Here is an 11,584-nt window from a genome sequence, read left to right as displayed (position 1 = left end):
ACTCTGTCACAGAAAAAATATGGTCATAGCTCATGATTGATGAAAAGAACTTAAGAATAAAAGAAATTAAAATCTCGAAAGAAACTTATTTTTTTTAAAAAAAATAAATTTAGCATGAACTATATTACATAATTAAAATTAATTTTGAATTGATGAACTCTGATGTTCAAATCTTTAAAATTTGTAAATAAAACCGCAAGCGCACGGTGTGCAGAGTAGCACGACCAGCGAGTACGGGTCGATCCCACAGAGATTTGGTTTTAAAAATGATTTTCAAATCTATGCTCAAGCGAGCTTTAACAAAAATCGAAAGTCGAAAGTTGTTTGCTAAAGACAATAAGACTAAGGATCTAGGGTTTTTGAATCCACTAGATCTAGATTAGGGAATTCTACCTAGAATTTTTTTTATTGATCCTAACGACTACTCCTCTTGTCTTTTCCAAGCATAGATTATGAAGGGACTAAGGCCCAACGATAACCCATCAAGATTCTTTACAGGGGAGTAATAACTAGGATCCCTTAGGGTTTTCTTCTCCTATGCACTGAATCAAGCATGAACTATGAAGGGACTCTGACCCAACTGTAGTTCATCAAAAATTCTTAGCAAAAGAGGAAGAAAAAGAAACCCTAAGAAATCCTAGTTATTACTCCCCTGTAAAGAATCTTGATGGGTTATCGTTGGGCCTTAGTCCCTTCATAATCTATGCTTGGAAAAGACAAGAGGAGTAGTCGTTAGGATCAATAAGAAAAATTCTAGGTAGAATTCCCTAATCTAGATCTAGTGGATTCAAAAACCCTAGATCCTTAGTCTTATTGTCTTTAGCAAACAACTTTCGACTTTCGATTTTTGTTAAAGCTCGCTTGAGCATAGATTTGAAAATCATTTTTAAAACCAAGTCTCTGTGGGATCGACCCGTACTCGCTGGTCGTGCTACTCTGCACACCGTGCGCTTGCGGTTTTATTTACAAATTTTAAAGATTTGAACATCAAGTTTTTGGCGCCGTTGCCGGGGATTTGGCATTTTAAATTATTTTCAAATATTTGTTCTTCGTGCGTTATAACTCTCTTTCTTTTTTCTTTAGGTTTCTATATTTAGTTGGTGATTGCTGGAAAACTCAGGTACGCTTCTAATTTTTCTTTTATTATTTTTAGTTAATTACTTTTGCTTTTAGACCTAATCATTTGAATTTACTTAATCACAAAAAAAATATATATATATATAAAACAAAACAAAAGACATTTCATAATCGTGAAGTAAAATATCAAAATAAAAAAAAATTCTAAATTAAAATCTTTTACATTCTTGGTCATCTTGTTTATTTGTATTTGCATTTTCATAATTAATCTAAGGGCATCAACCCATTAACAAGATAAGGTGGGAATTTCATTACCCTTCCTTAGCCCAAAAACCATCTCCATCATATTGCATTACCTAGACTTTTAATCTTAAAATCAATTAGACGTCAACCTTAAGGAATTCGAGCTCAATAGGACAAGGAACCCTAAGAGTTCTACCAAGTTTGAGTTGTTTGATTAGTTGGTGTCTAGGCAAATCCCTGAGAGTGGTTTGTTAAATTGGTTCAGTTGCTGGCCTGGCCAACTCGTTTGGTGTCTAGAAAGGCAACGATGAGTGAACCTCCCACCTCTTATACTTACCTAGCTAACTAGTTGATCAATCTCCACTTGGAAGGTTTGAAGGGTCATCTTGGAACAGTTAGGAGCTGTCTAGATTTAGGTTAACCCTAGGATAGATTGAGTTTAATTTATTGATTCACTTGTTTGAAAAAAAAAAATTTAAAATTTAAATTAATTTGGTTACTTTTCTTTAGATTTAGGACTCCTTAGGATCTTCTCTTTAGAACTTTTTCTCTTTTCTTTCTTTTCCTTATACATAAAAATTTTATTAAAAAAAAAAAAAATTGTATAAACATCGAGAACCGTACACTTCGTGTGTGGAGAAGAGTGTCGGGTCGTCTAGTTAGAATTGAGTCAATTCCTGTTGTTCCAATGGCTGAACCAATCCAACCCATGACCCTTAAGGATTTGTGTTATCTAGTTGGCTCCATCCAACCATCTTGTATCAGGTTGCCACAATCCACAGCTAACAATTTTGAAATCAAACCTCAAATCATAAATATGCTTCCAAAATTCACAAGATTAGAGGATGCTTATATATTTATTAGAGAATTTGAGGAGGTATGTACAACCATGAAACTGCAATTAACAGAGGATGAGGTCAAACTTAGATTAATCAACTTTGCCCTTAAGGACAATGCTAAGAAGTGGCTTTATAGTCTGCCAAACTATTCTGTCACTACCTGGGAGGGCTTTGTGAGAATATTTTTAAAAAAGTATTTCCCCCATCATAAAACAGCTAGGATTAGGAATGAAATAAATCAATTTTACCAACTAGCTGGTGAATCATTTTGGAAGTACTTTGATCGTTTCAAGAATCTTTTGACCCATGCCCACACCATGGAATAGAAACTTGGAGACTATGCCAGATCATCTATGAGGGGTTAGATTCAAACTCAAGAACCATGCTAGAGTCCATGTGCCAAGGCCAATTTATGGACAAAGAAACTACTGAAGCTTGGCAATTCTTAGAAGACCTAGCCGAGAAAAATTTACAGTGGGAAACAACTAGGAAACCTGATAAAGCTACACCTTCAAGAGGAGGAATGCATCAAATTCAACCAACCCTAGCATCAGAGGCCAAGATTGCAACCTTAACACGTAGATTGGAAGCCTTAGAATTACAGAGACCAGCCAATGTAAATCAAATATCTGCACCCATGTGTAAAGGGTGCAATGCACCAGACCATATCTTAGAAGAATGTTCCTACTCGAATGAGTGTGCACAGGTGAATGCCACCTATCAAGGATCATTGAACAATCCTTATGCACCCACATATAACCTAGGTTGGAGGAATCACCCGAATTTCTCATGGTCCCAGAATCCTAATGTAGGCAATCCAAATTTCAATCAGCAAAATCTAAGGTCCAACCCAGTAATGAACAACCCGCCAGGCTTCCATGATAATGACAAGAAAATTACCTCTTTAGAGAAAAGCCTAGAAGCCATGATGAAGACACATACCAGCTTTATGCAAACCACGGGTCAACTCATAAATAATAACACCCAAGCTATAGCCCGTCTGGAAATGCAAGTAAGTCAGCTGGCTTCGACCATTAGTGAACGAGAACATGGTAGGTTACCTAGCCAACATGAGCCAAATCCTAGGAACCAAAATGGTCCACGACCCCAACAAGGAAACCAAGTTAATGGTGTAAATGCCATTCATACCTTAAGATCAGAAAAACAAATAGACAATAAGGTAGTTGCACTTGATGATATAGATGACTCATCTGTCGAGTCACCTTCTAAAACTACTACCTTTCAACCTCAAGCACCAGAAACTGAAAATTCACCTAGTCCAGTACTTAAAAGTCCTAGAGCTCCTTTTCCAAACAGACTGAAATCCAATAAATCTGAACATTTAGACAAAATTTTAGAGGTATTTAAACAAGTCCAAGTTAATATTCCTCTTTTAGATATAATCCATCAGGTTCCAACTTATGCCAAATTTTTAAAAGATCTTTGCACTAGGAAAAGGACCACTAATGTACCAAAGAAAGTATTTTTGGCTGCAAGTGTCAGTTCATACCTATCTAGCCATGTGTCAATTAAATATAAGGACCCTGGAGCTCCAACAATTTCTTGTGTTATTGGAGAAACTAATATAAAAAAGGCCTTGCTAGATCTAGGAGCTAGTGTGAATATCCTTCCATATTCGGTGTATGAACAACTAGGATTAGAAAAACTTCAATCTACTGGGATCACATTACAGTTAGCCGATAGATCTCTCAGGATCCCTAAGGGAATGGTCGAGGATGTTCTGATAAAGGTTGAAAATTTTATTTTCCCTGTAGATTTTATTATTTTAGAGACTGAGCCAGTTGCGAATCCTAAAGGACATATACCTGTCATTTTAGGAAGACCATTCTTAGCTACGGCCAATGCTGAAATCAATTGTCGAAATGGTCTAATGAAGTTATCCTTTGGGAATATGACCATTGAGCTTAATGTTTTTAACTTAGAACAGGAATCCTCTTCTCATGCTGATGTCAATGTAGTCCAAGATGGTATTTATGAATCCATTGACATTAGTGATGATGAAGTCGACCTAGAGTCTAACCCCTGGTTAATCCATGAGTCTGAGGATGTCAATGAAATACTTAAAGAAAATCAGATTAATCAGGAATCGATACTTCCTACTGAACCAATCATTGAGATGGTGAAACCATCACCTAAACCATCGATAGAGGAAGCACCCATTTTAGAACTGAAACCCCTCCCAGAACATCTCAAGTATGCATATCTAGGACCCAAAGAAACTTTGCCTGTAATTATTGCATCAGACCTAGATCCCAAGCAAGAGGAGGAGTTAGTGTCAGTTCTAAAAGCAAATCAGGAAGCAATAGGTTGGACCATAGCAGATATCAAAGGAATAAGCCCTTCTATAGTTCAACATAGAATATACTTAGAGGAAGAGGCTAAACCAACAAGAGAAGCCCAAAGAAGGCTTAATCCAGTTATGAAGGATGTAGTTAAAAAGGAGATTCTGAAACTCCTAGATAGTGGAATAATTTATCCTATTTCTGATAGCTCTTGGGTAAGCCCAGTTCAAGTAGTACCCAAGAAATCTGGGGTAACAGTGGTCCAAAATGATGCAAACGAACTTATCCCAACTAGGACCCAAACGGGATGGAGGGTCTGTATAGACTATAGAAAGTTGAATGCTGCGACAAGGAAAGATCACTTTCCTTTGCCATTTATTGATCAAATATTGGAAAGACTAGCCGGACAAGAGTTTTACTGTTTTCTTGATGGATACTCCGGTTACAACCAGATCTCCATAGCCGCTGAAGATCAAGAAAAGACTACATTCACCTGTCCATTTGGTACTTTTGCCTATAGACGAATGCCCTTTGGACTATGTAATGCACCGACAACCTTTCAGAGATGCATGATCAGCATGTTTTCAGATATGATAGAACGATTTCTAGAAATTTTTATGGATGATTTTTCTATTTTTGGTCTAACCTTCTCCGAGTGTCTGAATCACCTGCAATTAGTTCTAGAACGATGTAAGGAGAAGCACCTAGTTCTCAACTGGGAAAAATGTCAGTTTATGGTCAAACAGGGAATAGTTCTTGGCCATGTCATTTCTAAAAAGGGGATTGAAGTGGACAAGGCCAAAATAGATCTAATTGCAAGTCTTCCACCACCTAAATCTGTAAAAGAAATACGTTCATTTTTAGGTCATGCTGGATTCTATAGAAGGTTTATTGCCAACTTTAGCAAAGTAGCACGTCCACTGACTAATCTTTTGGCAAAGGATACCAAATTTGAATTTACTCATAAGTGCTTGGAATCCTTTGAATTTCTAAAAAATGCACTTGTATCAGCTCCAATCATTCATCCTCCTGTCTGGTCTGAACCATTTGAATTAATGTGTGATGCGTCCGATCATGTTGTGGGTGCAATCTTAGGTCAACGAATAAATAAGCTGCCTAGAGTGATATATTATGCAAGTAAAACCTTAAATGATGCGCAGCTTAACTACACCACAACTGAGAAGGAGTTTCTTGCCGTTGTCTTTGCTTTAGAGAAATTTAGATCTTATTTGGTTGGGACCCACATCATTGTTTACACCGATCACTCAGCCATTAGACATCTCCTAGCAAAGAAGGATGCCAAGGCACGTTTAATCAGATGGATTTTGCTCCTTCAAGAATTTGACCTAGAAATTAGGGACAAGAAAGGCACTGAGAACGTTGTAGCAGATCATTTATCCCGAATTTCAGTCGCACCATCTAGTGAACCACCCATCAATGAATCTTTCCCAGATGAGCAACTCATGTCTGTGTCTACTGAACCTTGGTTTGCTGATATTGTAAATTATTTAGCCATAGGTAAGATACCTTCTCATTGGACTAAGCAGGATAAATATAAATTCTTTGCCCAAGTGAAGTATTTCATTTGGGATGATCCTTATCTTTTTAAACAATGTCCTGATCAAATTATTAGAAGGTGTATCCCAGATAACGAAGTCATGAATATTTTATCTTTTTGTCATGATCAAGCATGTGGGGGTCACTTCGCGTCTAAGAAAACTGCTGCTAAGGTTCTCCAATGTGGTTTTTATTGGCCCAATTTGTTTAAGGATGCTCATGAATATTGTAAAAGTTGTGCTCAATGTCAGAAAATGGGTCGAATCACCAAGCGACACATGATGCCACTCAACCCAATCTTGGTAGTTGAAGTTTTTGATGTTTGGGGAATCGATTTCATGGGACCATTTTCAAATTCCTTTGGAAATAAATATATTCTAGTAGCAGTTGATTATGTTTCAAAGTGGGTAGAAGTAATTGCATGTAGAACACCCGATAGCAAAATGGTCATTAAGTTTCTTAAAGAAAATATTCTCTCCCGTTTCGGTATTCCTAGGGCAATCATTAGTGATCGGAGAACCCATTTTTGTAACCGACCTTTTGCAACATTGATGAAAAAGTATAATGTCACCCACAAATTGACCACACCATATCATCCTCAAACTAGTGGACAAGTTGAAGTGTCAAACCGACAAATCAAACAAATTCTGGAAAAAACTGTTAGTGCCAATAGAAAGGATTGGTCTTTGAAATTAATTGATGCACTTTGGGCATACCGAACCGCTTTCAAGACCAATCTAGGAATGTCTTTTTATAGGATTGTGTTTGATAAACCATGTCACTTGCCTATTGAGATAGAACACAAAACCATGTGGGCCATCAAACAACTAAATACAAATTTGAACGACGCTGGAAACCATAGAAAGCTTCAGTTGAATGAATTAAAAGAACTTAGAAATGAAGCCTATGAAAATGCAAAGATATACAAGGAACGAACCAAAGCATTTCATGATCAATCAATTATGAGAAAACTTTCAATATCGGACAAAAGGTACTCTTATATAACTCTAGATTACATCTGTTTCCAGGAAAGCTTAGGTCTAGATGGACAGGACCATTTTTAGTAAAGAAAGTCTTTTCACACGGAGCTGTTGAGATTGAAAACCCAAGTAATGGTGTTATCTTTAAAGTTAATGGTCAACGATTAAAACCATTCTTGGAATTACCTATCAAGACTATTGAAGATGCCATGGTTCTTTATGAACCAACTTATTCTGATTAAGTTGCTTCGAGGTTTGGTCTGGCTGAAGACATAAAACTTAGCACTTCTGGGAGGCAACCCAGCTTATTTAATTTCTAATGCTTTCTTTGTTTTCAGTTTGCTTAGGATAATTAAATTAGATAAACTCCATTGGGGACAATGTCGGTCAAGTTGGGGGGAGAGCTTGAACAAAATCAGGTGTTATCATTTTCTTTTCCTTCCACTATGAGTTATTTCTTGCATTTAATATATTATGTAAAAAAAAAAAAAAAAATATATATATATATATATATATATATATGAAATAAATTAATCTATAAAAGAAATAAGAGTAAGTTAGAAAGTATTTGCTAATGTAGTGAGTCACGGAGAAGATTAGCTGGTTAGACTCTTGGTGGCTTAGGTCATTTAAAGACTATTAGCATTTCCAATTGCACATGCACACTAACAAGGTAAAGTAGGTGTTAATTGTAAGGTCAATTAAGGATTTGAGTATTATTTAAATTAGATAATTTTTTCTACACCCCAATTGAAGAAATTTGAATTTAAGGAAAGAGCTACCTGCCTGAAATAAAATGCAAAACACAGAGTAAATGTGGATTGCCCTAAGCCTAGTAACCGGGTCTCTTCACCTAAGTCAAGTGTTGAGATTCGCGTCAAACGATGGTGGGAAGGCCAGGATGCTCAGCAAAAAAAAAAAAAAAAAAAAAAAAAGTGTGAAAGCTACCTTAGTTCTTTGTTTAATCTGGGGTGTATAAAAAATTAATCGAACTAAGTTATGAAAAATGATACAATTGGCCTGTACAAGTTAATACTGAAATACTAAGTTAGTTATCACTCACACAAGTGCTATAAAACTTTAAGTGTACTCTAAGAAAGCTTCTAAGTAGACCGACTACCGATTCTAATTCGAAGCTCATTACTTAGTAATACTAGAAAACTTCTTGAATTTCGATCTTAAATTAATTTGCAAAAGAAAGATCTTTTTGAATTATGATCTTATTTTGGTACATTGCTAAGGGACTAGCAATGATTAAGTTGGGGGGTGTGATTTATGTCACAAATTGACATAAAAAGTATCAATTAATATCTAAATTATCTAACTTTATTAAGAAATTGATACTTATTATTATATTTTGCAGAAGAAGAGATCATCAATAGAAAGAACAAGGAAAGAGGATTCCAACAGCGCAAATTTTATGCAAAACGGAGTTAAATTGACCCAAAAATTGAAGAATGAAGAAAGAAGACTCAATTGGGTCAAACCCGAGTCAAATCAGATCAAAATTGATCAAAAATCAACTGATTTGGTGATCTGATTAGCCGCCTGGTCCACAGCAACAGGCCCTCTCTAAAACCTCTTAGTCCCACATCGAAAGTTTTGAAAACCTTATAACCCCCAAATGCCTATAAAAAGCCCCCAAAGGCCCTTGTTTTATGTATTCTTCCTTTCGATCAAGCTTGTAACCCTAGATAGTGGGGTTTTTAGCTCTCTTTTCAAGCCTCGAGCTTTGAAGTTTTTGTAATAATTTTTTTTTATATAAAATCTTATTTTTATGCAATTTCATCTCTTTACATTATGCAATTTATTTTTCTTGCAATTAGGATAGTTTAATTTATGCAATTTAATTTTATGCAATTAGGTTAGTTTAAATTATGCAGTTTAAATTTATGCAATTAGGATAGTTTAATTTATAAAATTAGGGTAGTTTATTTTTCTGTATTTAAATTTTGCAAGTAGATTTAGATCATGTCTAGCTAAGCATCCCTTCTAGGATTTGCGATGAAGCTAGATCATGAGTAGGGATTTTACATAGGGTTCTTTCTTTTTCTTAGGGTTTCTTTTTCTTCCTCTTTTGCCAAGAATTTTTGATGAACTACAGTTGAGTCAGAGTCCCTTCATAGTTCATGCTTGATTCAGTGCATAGGAGGAGAAAATCCTAAGGGATCCTAGTTACTACTCCCCTGTAAAGAATCTTGATGGGTTATCGTTGGGCCTTAGTCCCTTCATAATCTATGCTTGGGAAAGACAAGAGGAGTAGTCGTTAGGATCAATAAGAAAAATTCTAGGTAGAATTCCCTAATCTAGATCTAGTGGATTCAAAAATCCTAGATCCTTAGTCTTATTGTCTTTAGCAAACAACTTTCGACTTTCGATTTTTGTTAAAGCTCGCTTGAGCATAGATTTGAAAATCATTTTTAAACCAAGTCTCTGTGGGATCGACCCGTACTCGCTGGTCGTGCTACTCTGCACACCGTGCACTTGCGATTTTATTTACAAATTTTAAGATTTGCACATCAAGTTTTTGACGCCGTTGCCGGGGATCGAACCCGGGTCACCCGCGTGACAGGCGGGAATACTCACCACAGGCGAGAATACCCGCAACGGTGCCACAAAAACTTAATGTGCAAATCTTAAAATTTATAAATAAAACCGCAAGCGCACGGTGTGCAGAGTAGCACGACCAGCGAGTACGGGTCGATCCCACAGAGACTTGGTTTAAAAATGATTTTCAAATCTATGCTCAAGCGAGCTTTAACAAAAATCGAAAGTCGAAAGTTGTTTGCTAAAGACAATAAGACTAAGGATCTAGGGTTTTTGAATCTACTAGATCTAGATTAGGGAATTCTACCTAGAATTTTTCTTATTGATCCTAACGACTACTCCTCTTGTCTTTCCCAAGCATAGATTATGAAGGGACTAAGGCCCAACGATAACCCATCAAGATTCTTTACAGGGGAGTAGTAACTAGGTCCCTTAGGATTTTTTTCTCCTATGCACTGAATCAAGCATGAACTATGAAGGGACTCTGACCCAACTGTAGTTCATCAAAAATTCTTGGCAAAAGAGGAAGAAAAAGAAACCCTAAGAAAAAGAAAGAACCCTATGTAAAATCCCTACTCATGATCTAGCTTCATCGCAAATCCTAGAAGGGATGCTTAGCTAGACATGATCTAAATCTACTTGCAAAATTTAAATACAGAAAAATAAACTACCCTAATTTCATAAATTAAACTATCCTAATTGCATAAATTTAAACTGCATAATTTAAACTAACCTAATTGCATAAAATTAAATTGCATAAATTAAACTATCCTAATTGCAAGAAAAATAAATTGCATAATGTAAAGAGATGAAATTGCATAAAAATAAGATTTTATATAAAAAAAATTTATTACAAAAACCTCAAAGCTCGAGGCTTGAAAAGAGAGCTAAAAACCCCACTATCTAGGGTTACAAGCTTGATCGGAAGGAAGAATACATAAAACAAGGGCCTTTGGGGGCTTTTTATAGACATTTGGGGTTATAAGGTTTTCAAAACTTTCGATGTGGGACTAAGAGGTTTTAGAGAGTTGTTAGGGGGGTTTATGGTGCGCCGATGGGTCCATGGTTCACGCGCCTGTTGCTGTGGACCAGGCGGCTAATCAGATCACCAAATCAGTTGATTTTTGATCAATTTTGATCTGATTTGACTCGGGTTTGACCCAATTGAGTCTTCTTTCTTCATTCTTCAATTCCTGGGTCAATTTAACTCCGTTTTGCATAAAATTTACGCCGTTGGAATCCTCTTTCCTTGTTCTTTCTATTGATGATCTCTTCTTCTATAAAATATAATAACAAGTATCAATTTCTTAATAAAGTTAGATAATTTAGATATTAATTGATACTTTTTATGTCAATTTGTGACATAAATCAAACTCGATATGCTTATTTTCTATAAATAATTATTTACTTTAATACCTGATAAAATCTATTTAAAATGATCATTGCTTACTGGACTGTCTAGCTCATTATCTCTTATTTTATTTTTTTATAAATTTTAAAAAATTAAGATGATACGAGATATGTATAAGAGAGTTATTAGAGGTAGAACTCCAGTACTTTTATTTTAGATTGAAAGTCTTATTGAATCTGATATAAGATCTATTGAACATTATTGAATTTATTAAAATATTAAAGTTAGAATTTGGATTGTTATATTTTTGACTTAAATTATTGACTAATTATTCTGCTATTGTTTTATGATAGTATGATAAGATGTCTTGTATGCTTATAGAGAGAGTTCTCTATGAGTATGCGGCGGTTGCCATGGCCTTCGGCTCATAATTTTGAATCGGAGGTGTGATAATTAAAGTGATATCAGAGTATTAGTGGATGAACTAAGATGTATAGAATCAAATATAGAATGAGTGTAAGTAGATAGACACTAGAGACATTGTGGTGTAGATCTATGATGATTGTAGTGGGAGAAATTTTTATGATTTTTGGTTAAACATTGAGATCATATATGAAAGGATCATAAGAGATTATGACACATAGAGTTTGAAATATGATGGACAATCTAAGAATCATGTTATGATTT

Source organism: Elaeis guineensis, chromosome 14 (assembly GCF_000442705.2).
Source record: "Elaeis guineensis isolate ETL-2024a chromosome 14, EG11, whole genome shotgun sequence".
NCBI classification, from domain to species: Eukaryota; Viridiplantae; Streptophyta; class Magnoliopsida; order Arecales; family Arecaceae; genus Elaeis; species Elaeis guineensis.
Note: the sequence above shows the minus strand (reverse complement) of the source record.